Source organism: Akebia trifoliata, chromosome 3, assembly GCF_017979445.1.
Source record: "Akebia trifoliata isolate Shusen 1 chromosome 3, ASM1797944v1, whole genome shotgun sequence".
NCBI lineage: Eukaryota > Viridiplantae > Streptophyta > Magnoliopsida > Ranunculales > Lardizabalaceae > Akebia > Akebia trifoliata.
Window position 1 is genome coordinate 20,047,141 of NC_141377.1, and position 13,614 is coordinate 20,060,754.

Sequence of the window (13,614 nt, forward strand, 5' to 3'; positions counted from 1 at the left end):
GCCTCACAACCTAACAAAATTGAGGATCAACTCAAATCTTTCGGGAATCCAATCAACCCGAAATGTGGAGGAGTACTACAATCACTCATTGACTACGTATGTCACATGGAAAAAACTCAACTCAAGTTTCAAATCTCAAAATCTGTTCTCCCTCCCCAAATGTCCCACCATAGTTGAATACCTTTGATGAAATTGAGGTGGTGAATACCTTTCAAACGAATGCTTGAACTATCTGAAACAAAATTGGATTGTCACTGAATGGATGCTCTTAGGAAACCACTACACAACAGTGTCTCTGAATCTTTGTTGGGTATGTGGTCCATCCTACCTTCTTATGTGGGATATGCATTAAACACCGCCAGTTACATTCCAAGCAGGGTTCCTTCTAAATCCGTACTAGTAATTCCGTATTAGTTGTGAACTGGACATAGACCTAATTTACAACAATTGGATATGGGGTTGTCCTATGCATGCTCGCAAGTTACTACCCGATAAGTTGTAATCTAGAATAGAAATATATGTGTTTGTAGGATACCCTGAATAGACAAATGTATATTCCTTCAATTCCAAAGCAAAACAATGAATCTTCATAAGAAATCATTAGCTTTTGGAGACACTGTTCTCAATAATTCAATTGATCTTATGAGAACAATCCAGTTCCCAAGCAATAATTTTTTTTCTTCTAATAATAAAATTCTTTAGGCAAAGTTCCATTGAGATGCTATGAGAAGATTTTAAGGCCTTTTGAAAGACTTCAACATTATTCACTAAATGATGAAAACGAGGACGTGACCCTTTGGCTTTTTAGGAAGCCACATTGAATGTGGATACATCTCATTGGAATCAAAACATCCATGCTGATATGGATTCTATGTGAAATTGTGAATGACAATGGCATCTGGAATTTAGTAACCTACCGTATGGCGTTAGAAACATAAGACATAAGTGGGTTTATAAAAGGAAGAAATGAATCAATAGCAAAATAGAACTTTAAAAGGAAGACTTATTGTGAAAGAATATACTCAAATTCAAGGAGTTGACTATGAGGAAACATTCTCACAAGTAGCTATACTTAAATACTTTCAAATTTTGTTAGTCATAGTTGTATACCATGATTAGGAGATATGGAAAATAGATGTCAAACTACATTCCTTAATGGAGTATTATTTGCAACATAAAGAATACCTCAGTAATAAGAAAAATCAAAATAGTAACTTGAATGTTTTTAGATCACTTAAGAAAAGAAAATAAGCTCTGCATTTGAAAAATCAATCTTATAATCTTAGAAAGAAGAAAAAGCTCAAAAATAAAACAATAGCCAAAAGATTTGATTCAATAACAAGATATAAATAGCTCATAATAAAAACTACTGGCCACACAAGACAAATCTCTGACACCTCATTGTGCTTTTTCAGTTATATCAAAATAAACATCTTATCAAGCATTTGTAGCATTCTTGATAAACACACAATCTTATCAAACAAGCCATTCAAAAAGACCTTCTCAACTGAAGAGATCAATATAGTATTTAATGATTTCACACACAAATACATGCTCCAAAGAAGGTGAAAGGGTTGAAAAGTCACTTATTTATTGTACTTACTTATTTCCTACATTGCAACTATTCTAATTTGATCATCATAGACTCTTTTATAAGCATTACATCGATGTCTCAAGTAGATGATGAAGTGTTTAGAAGACTTATTAGAGCTAAATTGAAGAAGAAAATCCATATCAGTACGAATCTCGAGGATTGTGGGATAAATAATCACCACAATTTCCATAGAATCTTAAGGAATTTTTTTTATAGTGTAGATACGTGGTTTTGTGATTACGATGGCCACATCTACTAAGGTTTGGAGTCGCCACCATTCATATTGTAAGTGGGTGTGAATGGTCACCCGATGTACATTTTTTGAAAAAGTGACATTTTAGCATTTTGGTGACTCGCGATGGATAAGGTACTAATCAAACCTTGAGATTCGGGGTAAGCGGCTTGATGGGAGAAAATGAAAGGTGTTAGGCACCCTTCTCTATCTGCCAAGTGATGAGACTATCGTTGTTCTTCTCACCGGAGTTAATAATAATCTTACTTTTACCTTACTTATGAGGTAAGTAGGGGATCGAACCCAAGAGAAAGAAGGAATAGAGTTAAGTTAAGAAGATAAAATTCAAATTAACGAAAAATTATTAAAACTATTTTTCTTTGTATTTTTGAACTTATAAGAAGATATAAAAATTGCTAGAAAATAAACTAAAGTAAATGAAATTAAAAGCAAGTAAACTTATGAAATTAAAACACCATTGGAGGTGGATATACCTAGAACATGTTGATGAGTAATTCCTAGTTTCTAACCTTTTTCTAACTCAATCGTAAGGGCTTGGTGTTAGCTCCTTAGATCGAAAAATTTTGCAAATGAAATGAAATAAGGGAACATAAACAAAGTAGAATTCTTTAAAAACTTCCTACTACTAATTATCTAGTTTAAGCGTACTTTATCTTGATCTATCTAAGCATAAAGTATCTATATTTAGAATAAAAGGTGCAAGAAACTTAAAAAGAACTTATAAGCATTTTAAATAAAAGAAAGGCATGAAATTAGAAATAACACAATAACTTGCTCTAGGCTTTTCCACTCTCCAATGGAGGGGAACTTAGCCTAATGTCATTGCAAGAGAGGGAAGAGAAGAGATGAAATAACTTTTCTTCATTTCATGGAAAAACTTACAACTTCTTCTTCTTCTACTTCTTACAAGATTATTTAGCCAAAAGAAAATAACTAGAAAATGAAAATACAAAAAATAAGAGAATAGGCTAAAAGCCTTAGATTAAAGGAGTCTTGGATAAGAGAATCAAGATGAGACTCTTTCTCTAGAGTTTGAGGCTCTATTTATAGAGAAAAATGTGTGTAGAAGAGTCTAAAAGTAGCCACCACTTTTCTTTGCACAAAAAGACAAGAGAGGAGAATATGAGTTAAGGATTAGGGCATTCCAAAGTGGGCCCAAATGCTTTTGCCTTGAGATTTTGATTTCAAATTGTTGATTTTTTTGCACAAGAAATACACGTAATTAGATTTATCTAGTAAATAAATTTATTTATATATATTTAAGCCTAATTAACATGCAACATGGTGTTTTGAGGTTTATCATGATTATTACCTTAATATGAAAAAATAGGTACAAAAATCAAGATAAATATCCGAAAAATGTGTGTATAATTGAGTGTTTGGAGACACTCATTACACCCTCGAACTTACCTTTTTCTAGTCCCTAGAAAATAAAACTGCCATTTTCGCAGGCTCCTCGACTACATTTAGCAAATGCAGCAAGCCCTTGAACCACAAGGTTACCCTTAATGGACGAGTTTGACTCGTGAGGGTTTGCAGAAAATATACCCACAAAATTTGAAAACAACTTTGAAGTAAAAATAGTCAAAATCAAAACTTATATTGAAAAGCACAAGTCTTTTTTTTTTGATTTTGTCAATAAATTGGAAGTATTGCTTGGTATAGAGTCTCAACCCTTATTTCTCTACGACAAAACTTAGACTTAAATTGACCTTTGAGCGATAGTGGTTCTAACTCAGAAATTTAAGAGATTCAATTTCCTAGAATGAGTTTCAACCTTCTAACCACTCAAGAATAGCTGGAGTAACTTAGGGTTTAATTCTAAACTTAACATCCTGTCTGGGGTAGTGAGAAGTGTAGATATTCACTTTAATACCTCTAAGGGGCTTTATCTGTGATATTCCAATATACTCACATTTTTACACTTGATAGCTTTTAACCTACTAAAACTTTACATAAACTTTTGGATCTTTGAATATTTTTTTTTTGAAAGATCTTTTTTTTTGTTTCTATTACTTCTTCACTCTTTTTCTAAGAAAAGTAGGCAGCCCTTTTCAAGGTACCCAATCTAATTCAATTGTTGCTGTATAAGGTGTATACAACCCAGTTCTATTTTTCTTCTAATCAACCAACCAATTAAACTAGGAAGTCAAAGTTCATCAAACCCAATTTTTCCTTAAACTCTAGGTAGAAAGAAGGTAACAAGCTCTCTTAATACAATCTAGACTCTTTGTAACCTTATTAGAAGTGACTATAAACCAAAAGATAACTTTGGTCTAACTTTTGCCTAAGAGAAACACAAATGGGGACTCCAGATTATAGCTTCCAATGAAAGACTGATTAAATATTTTTGACCAAGTGCTTAAAGATACAAGCTATGATTTTGAGAAAAATACAACAAAGACACCAACTATTTTTATTTTATTTTATTTTGTTTATTTTTAAATGAAAGAAGAAAATAATAAGTGGAAATCCGACCCATACGCCCCCAAACTTAAATATTAGATTGTCCTCAATATTTCAACATATACATGCAAAGGTAAAATTGAAATTGACAAAATGAAATGAAGTAGGTTAGATAGCACCTGAGAAAGACGTTACAGTCCTATTTATATTTAACACAATGTCCCCTGAAACGTGTGGGTTGCTTCCCAGAAGCGTTAAGTTTAACGTCTTTAGCCAGACGAAAACAAAGTTAATTTTGATAGACGGGATCATCGAGGAGAATAATTTCCTCATGCGGAACATACTCGAGAAAAGGTTTGAGACGTTGGCCATTCACTTTGAAAGTGGATCCATCCTTAGGATTAAGGACTTCAACAGCACCATGGGGGTAGACTATTTGGATAATATATGGGCCAGTCCATCGAGACTTAAGTTTTCCTGGAAAAAGGTGGAGTCTGTATCATACAACAAAACTCTTTGATTAGGAATGAAATTCTTCCTAAGAATGTGCCTATCGTGAAAGAATTTGGTACGTTCTTTGTACCTTTTGGCACAATCATACGAGTTATTTCTAATCTCTTCTAACTTATCTAGTTGTAACTTTCGCTTCTCATCGGCTTTATCAAAATCAAAGTTGAGGTACTTGATCACCCAATATGCACGATGCTCGAGTTCTACAGGGAGATGACAAGCCTTGCCAAAAACTAAATGATAGGGAGACATCCCTATGGGTGTCTTGAATGCAGTCATATAGGCCCAGAGTGAATCACTCAATCTCAAAGACTAATCTTTCCTTGAAGGATTAATTGTTTTTTCTAAGATAGTCTTTATTTTCCCGTTAGAAATCTCCACTTGCCCACTTGTTTGTGGGTGGTAAGGTGTGGTAACCTTATGCGTTATGAGGTATTTCTTCATCAACGCAGCAAAGATCTTGTTGCAAAAATGTGAGCCACCATCACTTATGATAGCTTGCGGAGTACCGCATCTTGAGAAAATCGTCTCCTTGATAAATTTTATCACAACCTTGTGATCGTTAGTTCTACATACCACAGCTTCGACCCATTTTGACACATAGTCAACGACAAGTAGGATATATTGGTAACCTTGGGAGATAGGAAATGGTCCCATGAAGTCTATACCCCACATGTCAAAAATTTTGATGATAAGGATTGGATTTTGAGGCATTTCATTTCTCTTAGAGATTTTTTCTAATCTCTAATATCTATCACAAGATTTGCTAAACTCGTGGGCATCACAAAAAATACTAGGCCAGAAAAAACCGTATTGTAAGATTTTCATAGCGGTCTTCTTACCACTGAAGTGCCCTTTGCAGGCATGATTATGACAAAACTCTAGGATATTGACTTGTTCACAGGTCGGAATACAACGCCTAATGATATGATCGGGACAATACTTAAATAAGTATGACTCATCCCATAAATACCATTTTGTTTTTGACAGAAGACGGAGTTTCTCTTGACTAGTCATTTTGACTGGGAATTGACCTGTAACTAGGTAGTTGACAATGTCCGCATACCATAGAGCGTTGGCTTGAGAGATTTCCATAAGTTTCTCATCAGGGAAAGGATTTAGAGATGGGTAAGGACTCCTCAGATGGCTTGTTAACTAACCTAGACAAGTAATCAGCTACGACATTTTCTACCCCCTTTTTGTCTCAAATCTAGAGATCAAACTCTTGTAGCAGTAGAATCCAACATATTAACCTTGCTTTAGCATCTTTCTTTGATAGAAAGTACTTCAATGCTGCGTGGTCTGTGTAGATCACAACTTTAGATCCTATGAGGTAGGGGCAGAATTTTTCAACGGCATAAACCACTGCTAGCATTTCCTTCTCTGTTGTAGAGTAGTTAAGCTGAGCATCGTTAAGAGTTTTACTAGCATATTGGATAACATGAGTTTGTTTTCGATTCGCTGACCCAAAACAGCGCCTATTGCATAATTTGAAGGGTTGCACATAACTTCGAATGGAATGCTCTAGTTTGGAGGTTGAATAATAGGTGCTGAGGTTAACTCGGATTTGAGCTTGTTAAACGCAGAGAGACATGACTCTGAAAAGTCGAAAGGAACATCCTTTCCCAATAGCTCACATAAAGGCTTCGAGATTTTCCCCAAATCTTTAATGAATCTACGATAGAAACCCGCATGGCCTAGGAATGACCTAATTTCTTTAACCATTTTAGGAGGTGGTAATTTTTTGACTAGACTTACCTTCGCCTTATCTACCTCAATTCCCTCAGCAGAAACAATGTGCCCTAGCAAAATCCCCGATGTTACCATGAAATGAAAAATTTCCCAATTGAGGACTAGATTGACCTTTTTGCAACGTACAATGACCAAAATCAAGTGATGGAGACATTCATCAAAACTTGGTCCGAAAACTAAAAAATCATCCATGAACACTTCGAGATATCTTTCTAGCATGTCGGAGAATATACTCATTATACACTGTTGAAAAGTAATGGGTGCATTGCACAATCCAAAAGACATGCGACAATACGTAAAAGTTCCAAAAGGACAGGTGAAAGTTATTTTCTCTTGATCGATTGGAGCAACAGGTATCAGGTTGTACCGGGAATAATCATTTAAGAAGCAATAGTAAGAATGTCTTGCTAGACGCTCTAACATTTGATCAATGAAAGGTAAGGGGAAATGATCCTTAGGAGTCATCGAGTTGAGTTTCCTATAATCGATACACACTTTCCATCCATTTTGGACTCGAGTGGGGATTAATTCGTTGTCTTGGTTCACTACCATAGTGATACCAGATTTCTTAGGAACTACTTGTATAGGACTTGCCCAACGACTGTCAGAGATAGGATAGATAATACCCACATCTAGCAATTTCATCACTTCCATCCGAACCACGTCTTTCATGACAGGATTTAGCTGTCTCTGAGGTTCTAAGGAAGGCTTAGTGAAATCCTCTAAACGAATGTGGTGCATCACCACAGATGGACTAATTTCCTTGATGTCAACTATGCTCCAACCAATAGCTACTTGATGTTCTCTTAATACTCCTAACAATTTTCCTCTTGAACTTCATTGAGGTGAGAGGAAATGATCACGGGCAATGTTTGATTCTTGCCAAGAAATACATATCTCAGGGTCTCTGGAAACGATTTGAGTTCTAATTTTGGAGGCTTGACATGGGAAGGAACAATATTGGATGTGCGCATAGGAAGACTTTCAGCTTTGGCATGCTACTATACGGAATCTAAAAGTGAAACGGATTCAAGCAAAGCATTGACTTCGCTTATAGACTCTTCTACGTCCAAATCACGGCCAAAGTGAGCCAAACATTTCGTTAGGGGATCAGAGTACCCTAACTCTTGATATGTTTGATTGACTAGCGTATTTATCATGTTCACTTCCTCCATACCATCATCTACATCAATTTCTTGAGAATTGTGGAAGACGTTCAGTTTCACTTTCATATCCCCAAATGCTAAAGTCATAATCCCGTTTCTACAATGAATGACTGCGTCAGACGTGGCTAAGAATGGACATCATAAGATGATAGGAATATGACTGTTCGAATTGATGACTTGCACTATGTCTAAGACAACAAAGTTAATAGGGAAATATAAATATTTGACTTTAACTATCACGTCCTCAACTATACCCTTTAGAATTTTTATGGACCTATCGACTAAATTTAGCGTAATATCGGTGGGTTTCAAAACCCCTAAACCTAATTATTTATAAACAAAATATGGTAAAAAGTTTACACTGGCTCCTAAGTCCAAGAGACATTTTTCGACCACTTGATTTCCAATATGAATGGAAATTTTTGGACATCTAGGATCCTTAAATTTTGGTGCAATCGTTTGTTGGATGAGCGATGAAGCTTGGACTGCTATGATGGCTTCCCGAGGAAATGGTATTTTCCTTTTAGCTGTGGTCAAATCCTTTAGGAATTTTGCATAAGAAGGTATCTGCTTAATGGCATCTAAGAATGGGATATTGATATGTACATTTTGGAAGACTTCTAAGACACCCTCAAATTGCTTACCTTTTTTAGAATCTCTAAGGCGATGGGGAAATGAAACTTTTGGAATCGATAAAATGATGGGAGGATTTTCCAAATCTTTCTCATTCTTTTTTGGAGACTCTATGACTTCTTTCTGAACTTTGTCCTTCTCTAGGACTTTTTCTCCCTTGTCAATATGTTGGACCTTGTTGTCCACCTTCTTTCCTGAACGCGAGGTGTGGATGGCCTGGACTGAGTTTTGTGAAGCTCTAAAATGGCTTCCTACTTTGTATTGACATTTCGATCCGTTTGGAATCAAAGTTTGACCTCTAGGGTTAGGGATAGTCTGACTAGGAAATTGACCTTTTTCTCTTCCACTCAAGGAGAGAACTAACTGTTCCAACTGAACTTCCATATTAGCTATGGATTGCGCAGTGACCTGATTAATTTGAGTTTGATTTTGATGGGTTTGCTGTTGAGTTTGGATGAACTGTTGCTGTTGCCTTATTAACTAGGCAATCATAGATTCTAAGGACGACTGTTGTTGGGCAGGCTGTTAGTAATTGGTCATGGGATCTGGTATGATGGCTCTACAATCTGTAGATTGTTGAAGTTGATAAGGGACTTGAGGAACAATGGCTTGATTTGTGGAAGAACCAGATTGCCTAAGAAAACTCCTATTGTAACTTGACGGACCACTAGATTGAATATGTTCGTTCTGTCTGTACGAGAAATTAGAATGGAACCTATTATCTGGGTGATACGTTTGGCTAAAAGAATTCGAAGTTGGCTTTCTAAAAGTACTATAGTCATTAATCGCATTTGCTTGTTCAGCTTTGATTTGAGGCAAAGTGGGACAACACTCGACCAAATGGTCGTTGTCGTCGCATATGACGCACAAAGAACTCAGTTCAACAGTCACTTGCGAAATTGTATGAGGGTCTATGTGAGATTTGGATGTTGAGATGGTAAAGGCATCTAACTTCTTCGTGAGATTGTTCATCCCACTCACTAGACTAGACATAATATTTTTGAGATCAGGGTCTGCCTTCATCTCATACATGCCTGTCTTCCTAACCGGATCATCTCTATCAAACTCTTCTTGGTTAGTGCTCCAATTTTGAGCATTATCGACTAACTCTACGAAGAAATCGTACGCTTGGTTGGGAGTCTGGTTCGTGAACTGACCTTTATGCATTGACTCGACTAAGGTACGTTGATTCATTGTTAATCCTCTATAAAAACTTTGCACCAACTGTGCTATGTCAATGCCATGGTGTGGGCACTTGACCAATAAATCATTGAATCTTTCCTAAGTTTGGGAAAATTCATCATCAGGACGGGCTCTAAAATTTCTAATGGAGTCCTTCATTTTCTCAGTTTTGGCAACAGGGTAGAATTTGATCATAAATTTCTTGGATATAACATCCTAGGTAGATATGGAATTAGGTGTTAGGGAGTTCAACCACATAGCTGCATGGTCTTCTAGGGATAACGAGAACATAATAAGCTTGATACTCTCCTCATCTAGATTCTGATTTCTAAAAGTTTGACATATAGTTAAGAATCGATTAAGGTGGGTGTAAGGTTGTTCACACTCTAAATCGTGGAACTTAGGGAGCATATTAATGGTGATAGCCCTAATTTCAAACTGAGGTACATTGTTCAATGGTAACACAATGCATGTAGGAGGAGATGCGGAAGCTGGAGCGAAGAGCTCATTGAGAGTTCGCTCTCGATCATCCATCATAACTACTAATGGTGTCTTGCGTATCCTACTAATGGTACGTTCGATCTCAAGATCAAATGGTTCTAACACGATGTTTTGTGAACGTCTACCAAGCATGCAAATCACACAGTTGATCAAACAATTAAGAAAAGAAAAGACTGGACCTAGATAGGTTGTCTAAAGCTAAACAGCTCCTAACTGGGTAGAAATAACACAACTAACCTTCCAACTCGATTATATGAAGTCAAGTTTGAATCATTCGGATCTTCAGATCGGAGGTGGCGTACAATGCATAGCAAGGGCACTCTTAAATCACCTTTCTTTCTTGAATAGACTGAGTCTATCCCCTCAAAGGGCAAGATCTTACTAGATACAAAAGATGACCAAGAAGCGCAATTGGCACAACTTGAAGCGAAATTTCTCCTATTGAGTTCGTGGGCCCTATAGTCAAGTCTAATTGATTTTAATTAATTTGATTGGATGACTAGTGAGTTGATTATCCTAATTAGAGCAAGGAATTGATAATAACTTCCAATCCTTATCTTATCATGCCATCCCTAGGAGAGGGGTGCTCTTTACTACTTAATTAACTATTCCAAGTATGTGCAAATTGAAAAAATAACATACAAAGGCAAGGAGTAACCCACTAGCAAAGAGAGGCGTGGGTGTTTCGAGATTACCTCCTGTGCTAGACGGGGTAAAGACGGTTTGAGTCGACTTAGGCCACCAACTCCAATTTTGGTGTGCGAACCTAAGGAGCCGTGACGGTATTGTCCACCCATCATCCTTCCTTAGTCTATTACAATTCAAGCCTTCTTGGATAATTAAAAAAATTACAAAGAATCTTATACAAGTGTTTCTAAAACAAAAAAATAAACCTAATTAAAGATTCAAGAAAATTGAAAGAAAAGAAGAAAAAAAAATGTTCACCTACAAGAAGTAAAACAGAAATGTTAGCAAAATGATAGTAAACAGACTCAAAAATAAAATCTGACTTACCATAATCTTGTTGACATAGTCACATTTTATTAAAATTTTGTTCTACCCCAAATCGATATATTATAATAGATAATCAGAGATCGGAGCAGAAAGTTACAGTCAGTTTAAGTTCTACTGTCTAGGGTGAAAAAGAAAACGGGAATGACTTTTTTTTTTTCAATATTTTTTCTTCTTCTTTCTCTCTTAAAACCTCAAGAACATTTGAACTTATAGAAAAAAATCAAAAGAAAAAAATAAAATAAAATAAAAATGAAAGAAATGAATTTTAAATCAAAACTTACAACTAATACATTTACTTTTCCTCGGCAGCGGCGCCAAAATTCTGATGAGACTATCGTTGTTCTTCTCATCGGAGTTAATAATAATCTTACTTTTACCTTACTTATGGGATAAGTAGGGGATCGAACCCAAGAGAAAGGAGGAATAGAGTTAAGTTAAGAAGATAAAATTCAAATTAACTAAAAAGAATTAAAATTGTTTTTCTTTGTATTTTTGAACTTATAAGAAGATATAAAATTGCTAGAAAATAAATTAAAGTAAATGAAATTAAAAGTAAGTAAACTTATGAAATTAAAACACCATTGGATGTGGATCTACCTAGAACATGTTGATGAGCAATTCCTAGTTTCTAGTCTTTTTATAACTCAATCGTAAGGGCTTGGTGTTAGCTCCTTAGATCGGAAAGTTTTGCAAATGAAATGAAATAAGGGAACATAAATAAAATAGAATTCTTTGAAAACTTCCTACTACCAATTATCTAGTTTAAGCATACTTTATCTTGATGTAATCTAAGCATAAAATATCTATATTAAGAATAAAAGGTGCAAGAATCTTAAAGAGAACTCATAAGCATTTTAAATAAAAGAAAGACATGAAATTAGAAATAACACAAGAGCTTGCTTTAGGCTTTTCCACTCTTCAATGGAGGGGAACTTAGCCTAATGTCATTGCAAGAGAGGGAAGATAAGAGATGAAATAACTTTTCTTCATTTCATGGAGAAACTTACAACTTCTTCTTCTTCTACTTCTTACAAGATTATTTAGTCAAAAGAAAATAACTAGAAAATGAAAATATAAAAAATAAGAGAATAGGCTAAGAGCCTTAGATTAAAGGAGTCTTGGATAAGAGAACCAAGATGGGACCCTTTCTCTAAAGTTTGAGACTCTATTTATAGAGAAAAATGTGTGTAGAAGAGTCTAAAAGTGGCCTCTATTTTTCTTTGCACAAAAAGACAAAAGAGGAGAATATGAGTTAAGGATTAGGGCATTCCAAAGTGGGCCCAAATGCTTTTACCTTGAGATTTTGATTCTAAATTATTGATTTTCTGCACAAGAAACACACGTAATTAGATTTATCTAGTAAAAAAAATTATTTATATATATTTAAGTCTAATTAACATGCAACATGGTGTTTTGAGGCTTATCATGATTATTACCTTAATATGGAAAAATAGGTACAAAAATCAAGATAAATATCTGAAAAATGTGTGTATAATTGAGTGTTTGGAGACACTCATTACCAAGTGACGGTAACCTCAAAGAACTCGGTCATTTTGATTAAAAGAAGCAAAAGACAAAGTGCCACTTGTTGTACATTTATTCCCTAAATAAGGATTTGCTTTCGACGTGGTCATAGGATCATCTCATTGAAGAAGATGACCCTAATAAACATGAGCCTTGGACATAATTCATATTTGAAAAGTGTGGGCTAAGGTCATTGATCCATTCTCATGGGTTTAGAAGGATCCAATTTCCAAATGCCTTAAAACCATTTTAGGATAAAATTGATTTTATTTTAAAAAAAGGGTTACAACCCTTATACTTTCAATCGGACCGAAATCCAATCTATTGGGGATAAGGGAGGGTAGCATCACATCTTAAAGGCCTTCTAAAAATAAAAATAAAAAGAGGGAGGAGATAATAGAAGAAGGGGATGGAGAAGATAGAGAGAGAGGGCGGAATATTTTGTTGAACCCACCTTGAAGCCTTAAAATGATTCTTCTTTCTTTCTTCTTCTTCTTCTTTGAATCTTCTTGAGTTCTTAGTAAGGTATGAAAATATTTTTTTTTATAAAAAGATTGATGATGAGAATAGTGGAGAGAAGAGTAGAGTAATAGATATATATATTTTTTTTCATAAGATTTGATTATCCATTTTGGGAGGAGGGAAGGGGTATTTATAGTGTTTGGAGAATGGTTTGAGGGATATAATGGGGTGAAAGGTTGGGAAGATGGATAATAGCATGGGTTTAGAGATGAAGGGTATGAAATTTAGAATGGAAGTGGGGGTAATTGTGTAATAAGGGGAAATGGGTAATATTTTGACCAAAATGATTTGGATCTTACCTAAATCCATTTGGGTAGAGTGTTTGGTAGGGTGAGATGGGTGATGGTTGATGGGGGGATGAGGGTGTAAGGGAGTTGTTTGGAGAATGAGTATTAGGTTGGTTGAAGATGGGAGGTGTTTAGATTTAGGAAAATGGGTTATGTAAGAGGTTGGTGGATTGATTTTTGGGAGGATTAAGGGGATGAAGACATGTAGCAAATATGGTGAGAGGTTGAGGTGATGGGTTGTGTTGATTGGTGATGGTAGTTGTTTGATTA